This window comes from Canis lupus, chromosome 8, assembly GCF_048164855.1.
Source record: "Canis lupus baileyi chromosome 8, mCanLup2.hap1, whole genome shotgun sequence".
NCBI classification, from domain to species: domain Eukaryota; kingdom Metazoa; phylum Chordata; class Mammalia; order Carnivora; family Canidae; genus Canis; species Canis lupus.
In genome coordinates, this window is record NC_132845.1 from 52,258,725 (window position 1) to 52,267,488 (window position 8,764).

The window sequence follows — 8,764 nt, forward strand, 5'->3', positions numbered from 1 at the left end:
GTGGTGAGAACTTCGAACATCTACTTTTTTAGCAACTTTCAGATATACAATATAGTTAACTATAGTCGCCATGCTGTACAGTATATCCCCAGAACTTATTCATCTTATAACTAGGAATCATATTTTTTGGTTTGTTTTTGCTGAGAGTATTTAAAGTAAAGCCCTAAGCATCAAATCATTATATGGCCTGGATCTTTTAAATTTGTTCTACCCACCCACACTGGCCTATTTGTCCTACTTCTCTCAGTAAAGATGTGTTCCACTGCAAGTGAGAGAAGATTGAAAGAACAAGGTTTAAATAATAAAGGCATTTGATTAATTTGTATAATCCAAAGTTTGGAGGTAGGCAGTTAGAGAGTTGGGGAATAAATTCTGATTACTAGGCACTAGTAATGATTACTAGGGTGGTATCTCTGTGAAGTCTCAGCCTTTACCTCATGGCCTCAAAATGATTGCCACAGCTCCCAGCATCATGTCCTAAATACAACAGATTCAAAACAGGAAGGGTGGGAGGAAGGGAGCAAGAGGGCCATCTCCTTGTTGGAACCTACAGTTTTCCACAGGAATGGTACTGATGATGGGGGGGGGGTGGAGGTTGGAAATGTATGGGGACATTATTGTTGTTACAATGATCAGAGGGTCATGAGCAGGGGCATTTGATCAGGGGCATTTGAATGCTGGGAGTCCGAGATGTTGCATAGTCTGCAATGCACAGGTCATTTCCTTCAGTGGAGGGTTCCTCCTAGACATTCATTATAATCATCTGAGCCAATAATTTAATTCTATTTGCCTATAAACACGTGCTTTGAGTGTTTTAATATAGATCAACTTTTCTGGGGATGCAGCTACAGACTGTAACAAAGGAAGTCTGTACTTTATTTTTGTTAAGAATGTTAACATGAGTGGCTCTTTCTCTATTTCAGGAACTCCCATCACTGGTGGCAACCAGCTCGGTAGTGTTTGGGGGACCATCAGCCAGGACCATGCCTGTTCATGTTTGTGGCTGTTGATTTAATTTAATTTAATTTATTTATTCATGAAAGACACAGAGAGAGGCAGAGACACAGGCAGAGGGAGAATGAGGCTCCATGCAGGGAGCCTGATGTGGGACTCGATCCCAGGACCCCTGAGACGATGACCTGAGCCAAAGGCAGACGCCTAACTGAGCTACCCAGGTGCCCCAATTGTTCTATTTTGTTATTTGTTTTTGTTAATCTCTCATTGTACCGAATTTAAAAATTAAACTTTCTCATAGGTGTGTATATAGGGGATAAAACATAGCATACACGGGGATCCCTGGGTGGCGCAGCGGTTTAGCGCCTGCCTTTGGCCCAGGGCGCGATCCTGGAGACCCGGGATCGAATCCCACGTCGGGCTCCCGGTGCATGGAGCCTGCTTCTCCCTCTGCCTATGTCTCTGCCTATCTCTCTCTCTCTCTCTCTCTCTCTCTCTCTCTGTGACTATCATAAAAAAATAAAATTCCACTTTATTAAAAAAACAAACAAACATAGTATATACGGTGCCCAGTACTATCCTCAGAGTCAGGTCTGTGCGTAGTGGGTGGGGCCAGGGGGTCTCAAACGTGCCCACCCCTGGGGCTGGGAGCCTGTGTGGTATTTGCCAGAGAAGCTCTTTAGGGGAAACTGTGTGCAGCATCCTGTGGTTCCTCACATAGCCTCTTGTAATAGTTTAAAAAAACCGGTGAGGCTTAAGGCTTAAGACTGGTGATGGTGGTAAGAGAGTGGGTGGGGATTTTAGTCTTTTGGGTGGTGTTTCTTTTTTATTTTCAGACTTTATTTATTTATTTATTTATTTATTTATTTATTTATTTATTTATTTATTTGAGAGATAGAGAGAGATAGAGCACTAGCAGGGTGGAGGGTCAGAGAGAGGCACTAGCAGATTCCATGCTGTGCTCAGGGGGAACCTGACATGGGGCTCAATCTCATGACCCTGAGATCGTGACCTCAGCCAAAACCAAGAGTCAGCCGCTTAACTGACTGAGCCACTCAGGTGCACTCCTCCAGGTGTGCCAGGTGGTGTTTCTTTAAATCAGCATTGCCTTGACTAGCCTGCACTTCAGAAGAGGTGGCCTGAGGGGAGGATTTTGGATTTAATTCCAAGGGCTGGGAGAGCCCTTGGTAGTTGGAGCAGGAGAGTACTTGTAAAAAAATGCACATGCCCAGGCTCCATTCCAGCCTCCCAGAATCTGGGTGAGTGGGTAAGGGCGTTGTCTAGGAATGGTTATCCCACCCCAATGTGGTTCTTATCATTATGCAATCAATTTTGGGGATACCGTGCCTCATAGTGGGGGCTCTTATACTTTAGTGGACATCAGAATCTCCCAGAGGACTTATTAAACCACTGAGTGCTGGGTCCCACTCCCAGAGTTTCTGATTCAGTAGGATGGGGAAGGACAGAGATTGTGCATTTTTAAAATTTATTTATTTGACAGTCAGGGAGAGAATATAAGCAGGGGGAATGGCAGGTAGAGGGAGAAGCAGGCTCCCTGCTGAGCAGAAGCCTGATGTGGGGTTCAATCCTAGGACCCAGGATCACAATCTGAGCTGAAGGCAGGTGCTCAACCGACTGAATCACTCAGACACCCAAGATTATGCATTTTAAAAATGTTTGCAGTGCTGCTGATGCCATGGGTCCCTGGACCACACTCTGAGAAGCACTGGCTTATAGCAGGGCTTCTCAGGCCTGGCTGCACATTAGAATCATCACATTAGAATCATTAGAACTTTAAAAAATACCAATGTTCCAGCAACACAAGGGTCATAAGACATCAAAATCTGTAGGGGTAAGACCTGGGCATTAAAACAAAGATGGGCAGCCTTGGTGGCTCAGCGGTTTGGCACTGTCTTCAGCCCAGGGCCTGATCCTGGGGACCCGGGATCAAGTCCCATGTCACGTGGAGCCTGCTTCTCCCTCTGCCTGTGTCTCGGCCTCTCTCTCTGTGCCTCTCATGAATAAATATATAAAATCTTAAATAAATAAATAAAACAAAGAAGCCCAAACTTTCCAGTGTGTAACCAGGGCTGAGAAGCATTATCTGAAAGTTGTTTTGTTTGTTTTGGGTTTTTAAAATCCAAATGGCATTTGATTTCTTTTTTAAATTTTATTTATTTTCTTAATAATTTCTACACCTAATGAGGGGCTTGAACTCCTGATCCCAGGATCAAGAATCAAATGCTCTTCCAAGTGAGCCAGCTGGGTACCCCTGATTGATTTCTTTCTTTCTTTCTTCCTTCTTCTTTTTAAAGTTTATTTACTTAAGTAATCTCTATATCCAATGTGGGGCTCAAACTCACGACCCTGAGATCAAGAGTTACATGGTTTTCCAGCTGAGCCAGCTATATGCCCCCCTATTATCTGAAAGTTTTAAACCCTGAGCTGATTATCAAAATATGCAGCAACTTCAGTCAACTTCCCTATAATCAGAAACACTGGGGTTGGGGATCCTTGCATTTTATTTATTTATTTTTAAAGATTTATATATATATATATATATTTTTTTAATTTTTATTTATTTATGATAGTCACACACACAGAGAGAGAGAGGCAGAGACATAGGCAGAGCAGGCTCCATGCACTGGGAGCCCGACGTGGGATTTGATCCCGGGTCTCCAGGATCGCGCCCTGGGCCAAAGGCAGGCGCTAAACCGCTGCGCCACCCAGGGATCCCAGATTTTTATATATTTATTCATGAGAGACACACAGAGAGAAGCAGAGACAGAAGCAGGCTCCCTGTGCGGAGCCCAATGTGGGACTTGATCCCAGGATCCCGGAATCATGTCCTGAGCCCAAGGCAGACGCTCAACCACTGAGCCACCCAGGTGTCCTGGATCCTTGGATTTTAAACAGTCATCCCAGGCACATTGAAATTAGAGAATCATTTTCTGGCCACATGGCCGCTCAGCCCCCACAAGCTTCAGTGTGTAGGGGGACGTGATGTGGAAATGACCCAAATCATTTAATAATACAATTAATAACAGCTACCATGTACTGAGCACCACTGCAAGCTGGAACATTCAAATATGGCATCTCTTAGTTCTTGGTATAACCATGAAAGAGGTAGAACTTATTAGCCCCATTTGACAGATGGGGAAACTGAGTCTTAGAGAAATGATGTGGCCTGCTTAAGGCTACTCTGCTTCTAAGTGGCAGAGGCAGGATCTGAACTCAGGACTTTCAAATGTTAAAGTTCCTGTCCTTTGTGCCAGGCCATATTCTTTGCTTGGGGTCTTCTTCAGGAGTGTATGTGTGTGTGTGTATGTGTGTGTGTGTCTGTGTATGTGAATTGGGAACACCTGCAGAAGTACAAATTATTATTATTTTTTAGAAGTATGAATTATTTTATATCAATGAAGATGTAGCCTGGGGGATCAGGCCACCAACTGTAGATGTTGAATCTACAGTTAGAGAGGTTCATTTGCATCAGCCATCTTTCCTCTTCCTTCTGGAACTGGCTTGTTGGTATTAATGGGTGAGTTGGCCTCATTCGGGCAGTTGTAATTAGCTCGCTGACCACTGAGATTTGCTCAGCCCCAGTAGCTCCCAAATGCCATAAAGCTTCGATTAATGCAGCTCTTCTATGGTATTCTCAGGGTCCCAGGCCTGGGAGAGAGCCAGCCCCATGCTCAGGGGATTTAGCAGAAAGGAAAGACTATTGGCTTTTTCAAACCATTGCCTTAGTTCAGGCACTCAGTATTTCCCTGTCCAGCCTGGCATTGACTAGGTTCACGTATAACTGAGCTGCTCAGAACGCAGTAATCAAGCCTTTGGATCCCATGGCCTTGAGGTTACATCTATGCTCTACCTCTTTTTCAATAAAAATTGAGATACAATTCATTTACCATAAAATTCACAGGCAAGAGTGTACAATTCAGTGGATTTTAGTATATGTATAGAGTTGTGCAACCATCATCGCTAATTTCTGAACATTTTTATCATCCCCCCCCCACCCCACCAAAGAAAGCCTGTTTCCATTTGCAGTCACTTCTGATTCCCTTCTATTCCCTAGCCCCGAGCAACCACCAGTCTGCTTCCCGTCTCTATGGATTTGACCAATCTGGATAGATCAGTGGAATCATACAATATGTGGTATTTTGTGTCTGGCTTTTTTCCACTTAGCATAATATTTTCAAGATTCACCCATGTTGTAGTGTGTGTTGGTCTCTCATTACTTTTTATGGTTAAACAATATTTCCTCGAGTACATAGGTAACATTGTGTTTGTCCTTTTGTCCATTGATGGACACTTGAATTTTTCCCACTTTTTGACTCTTACGACTACTGCTGCCATGAACATTTGTGCACCTTTTGGATGGACATGTCTTTATTTCTCCTGCGTACACACCTAAAAGTGGCATTGTTGGGTCATATGGCAGCTCCATGTTTAACTTTTTGAGGAACTGCTAGATGGTATAGCATCTACCCTGCTCCTTTTTGGGGGAAGTGACCTCACTGTTGGGATCTTCATCTCCTCCTCTGTAGAATGGGAAACACTGGAATGCCAGCCTCACTGGGTTGCTATAACGGGGGAATAAACTAACAGAGGCAAAGGCTTGCAGCATCATCCCTGGCCCCAGGCCAAACGCTTAGTAACTGTTAGCTCTTATAAGTATTTACCTACATATTTACTTATTTATGAAAGGAATGCAGCCCCAAAATACATACAACCCTCACCGGGAAGAGGAATAATAAAATAGGTTTAGAAAATCAATGGAGATATAAATGGCAGTATTTCCTGGAGTCCAAGTGTGGGTTTTATTAAAGTTCAATGCAGTAAGCATTTCTGCATTGGGGTTGAAATTATTCATTCTTAGGGCCTGAGCACAACAGAGAGACTGGGACTCATACCAGTCACCTGGGGGTCTGTTATCTCCCTGGGCTGGCATTCCCTCACCCCTGCATCCTTATTTCTAGTTTGTCATTAAGGTAGGCAATCTGAAATTTGGTTAGATCTGCAGTTGGCCGGCCTGGGATGAGGAGTCAAGAAAGAGCCAGGAAGAAATCCTGACGAGCTGTTTACTGTCCTTGGCAATAGTCACAATAGGAAGAGCGACCATTTTTTGAGCACTGTGTGCCACATGATTTGTTCAAAGCTGGGAATACAACCTTGACTACTGACTATGTCACAATTATGTGAGTCTTTTGGTTGAAGATGTAATTAATACATAATAATGTGTGCTAAATATGTTAGGTGCTGTGCTAACTTCCTCACATATGTTATCTCATTTAATCTACATAATAGATCTATAGATTGTTCCCATACAATTCTTGTTTTACAAGTAAGAAAACAGACTCCGAGAAGTTAAAAGACTTTACCTATAGGCTCTCAGTGAGGAAGGATTGTGAAATTAGAATGTGAACATGAGTCTGTGTGATTCTAAGGCTTTGCCCAGAGTGGGAGATAGGTACCTGCATTTGCTAGTGTGCACAGGGCACACTACTTTTCTCATTGGAGCCTTTGTACTTGTGCTCCCTCTGCCTGGAACCTGTTCCCCTGCCACCTCTTTCACTTAATTAACTTCTGTTATTCTCCTAGTCCATAGCAGAGGCTGCTCATTGCCTCTCAAAAACAATTCCTCCTTAAGTAACAACTTTGGGTGGTGCCTTAGAGACTACAGTTTCCAGCCTCTCTTGCAGCATGGTATGTTCATGGGACCATTTTCTGGCCAATGAGGTGGAAGTAGAATATTCTGTAAGGCACAGTCATTTCCTTAAGTGGGTGGGGTGTGTTCCCTTATTTCTCTGATATCCTTGCCCTGTCCTGTTGTCTCTGATGCCAATGCGGTGGCTGGAGCTCTAGCAACCATTTTGGACTATGAGGTGACCTAGAGAACGGAAGTCACATGTTAAGGAATATAAAGCAGAAAGGCAGAGGAGGCTGGGCTCCTGATAACTCATGCAGCTGCCAAATTCATCTTGGGCCATCTATCTTCTGGCTTCTCGTGGAATGAGAAAAATTGGAAACTTTTTTTGCTAAAGCTACTAAGTTGGGTCTGTGTTGCTAGCAACTAAGTAAGATTACTATTATATTAGTTATATAACTAATTATATTAGTTATAATTTCTTGGCTTAAATATCACTTTCTCAGAATGGCTTATGTGGAACTCAAAATAGATCCCTCCTGTTTTTTTTTTTTTTTAAGATTTTATTTATTTATTCATGAGAGACACAGAAAGAGAAAGAGTGAGTCAGAGACACAGGCAGAGGGAGAAGCAGGCTCCATGCAGAAAGCCCGACGTGGGGCTTGATCCCGGGACTCCAGGACCATGCCGTGGGCTGAAGGCATGCACCAAACCGCTGAGCCACCCAGGGATCCCCTAGATCCCTCCTTTTGTTCTTTCTCATCACACCTGGTTCTTTTCTTTCATTGCCCTGATTCCAGTTAGAAGAAATATGTGTGTATTGCTTTCTTTATTTTCTCCATTGGGTTATTGGACATATGGGCAAGGCCACTGGCTATAGTAAGATTTACCTGTCGTAAATCCAGGGGGTACCTATGCGAATGGCATTTCCTGAAATTACGTAGTGCACAGCCTGCGTGACTGTACATGGTGGCCCTATCTACCAGGTCAGAAGGGACTTTGACCTTGAGGCTTATTCATGTACTCCTGGCAGTAAGCATAATGTCTGGACCATGGTCAGTTCCCAACAAACACTGGTTGCAGGATGGAAGGATTAACAAAAATGATGGATGCCCTGAGCAGGATACTGAGGGCATGGATGAGGAATGGAAATCCTGGCAACAAGGCATGGATAGTCTCTAACCCTGAAAAGAATAAAGGACTCTGGGGCTCAAAGGGTGATGATCTCACTGCTTGGAGGAGCTGGAGGCTTTGTGGATAGGAGAGGCTCTTCTTTTATGTAGCCTAAGTGTTCCATCTATAAAGTTGGGACATTATTGCAGAAAAGTGGTTTTTGTTTAACCTTTATTTTCTCTTTTATTTTACATCTTTATTTAAGGAGGCAATGCCTACATGGTAAGATACTCAAGTAGTACAAAAATCAGAGAGAAAAGTAAATTCCTTTCATTCCTAACTCCTGGAACCTCTCCTTACACACCCTCTGCATTATGCTACTCCCTAAACCCCCTGGCTATTACTATAACCAGTTGTTTTGTTTTAAGAGAGCAAATTTCTGATTTATTTCATGAAAGCAGCTTTAAAATTCAGTACTGTCACCAGGTGGGGATGTAGCTCAGTGGTAGAGCGCATGCTTAGCATGCATGAGGTCCTGGGTTCGATCCCCAGCATCTCCATTCTGTTGTGCCCTTGCTTGGGGAAATACTTTTTTTTTTTTCTGTTACAGCCACACCACATTCCTGTAGAATCTGCAAAGTAATCATCTTGCCTCCGAGTACTTATGTTTTTCTTCTGTTGTGCTTGTAACTCTCCTGTTTTATTTTTTAATTAACTTATAATTGGCATATAACATTATATTAGTTTCGGGTATATAAACATAATGATTACATATTTGTATGTATTATGAGATTATCACTACAATAAGTCTAGTTAACATCTGTCACTACATATAATTACAAAAATCATTTTTCTTGTGATGAGAACTTTTATTATTATTTTTTTTTTTAGAGAGGGAGAAACACTGAGACGGTGGTGGTGGGGCAGAGGGAAAGAGATAATCTTAAGGAGTCTCCATGCCCAGTGAAGATGCAGAGAACAAGGGGTGTTCCACCTGGGGCTGGACATGGGGCTTGATCTTACAACCCTGAAATGACAACCTGAGCCAAA

At 43.0% G+C, this 8,764-nt stretch overlaps 1 non-coding gene across 1 annotated transcript; it reads left to right on the forward strand.

Moving 5' to 3' along the window:
* Window positions 1-8,202: 8,202 nt before the first annotated feature.
* Window positions 8,203-8,274, forward strand: TRNAA-AGC (transfer RNA alanine (anticodon AGC)). The gene has a single exon. It is a non-coding gene; the product is annotated as a tRNA-Ala (tRNA).
* The last annotated feature ends 490 nt before the right edge of the window (window positions 8,275-8,764 follow it).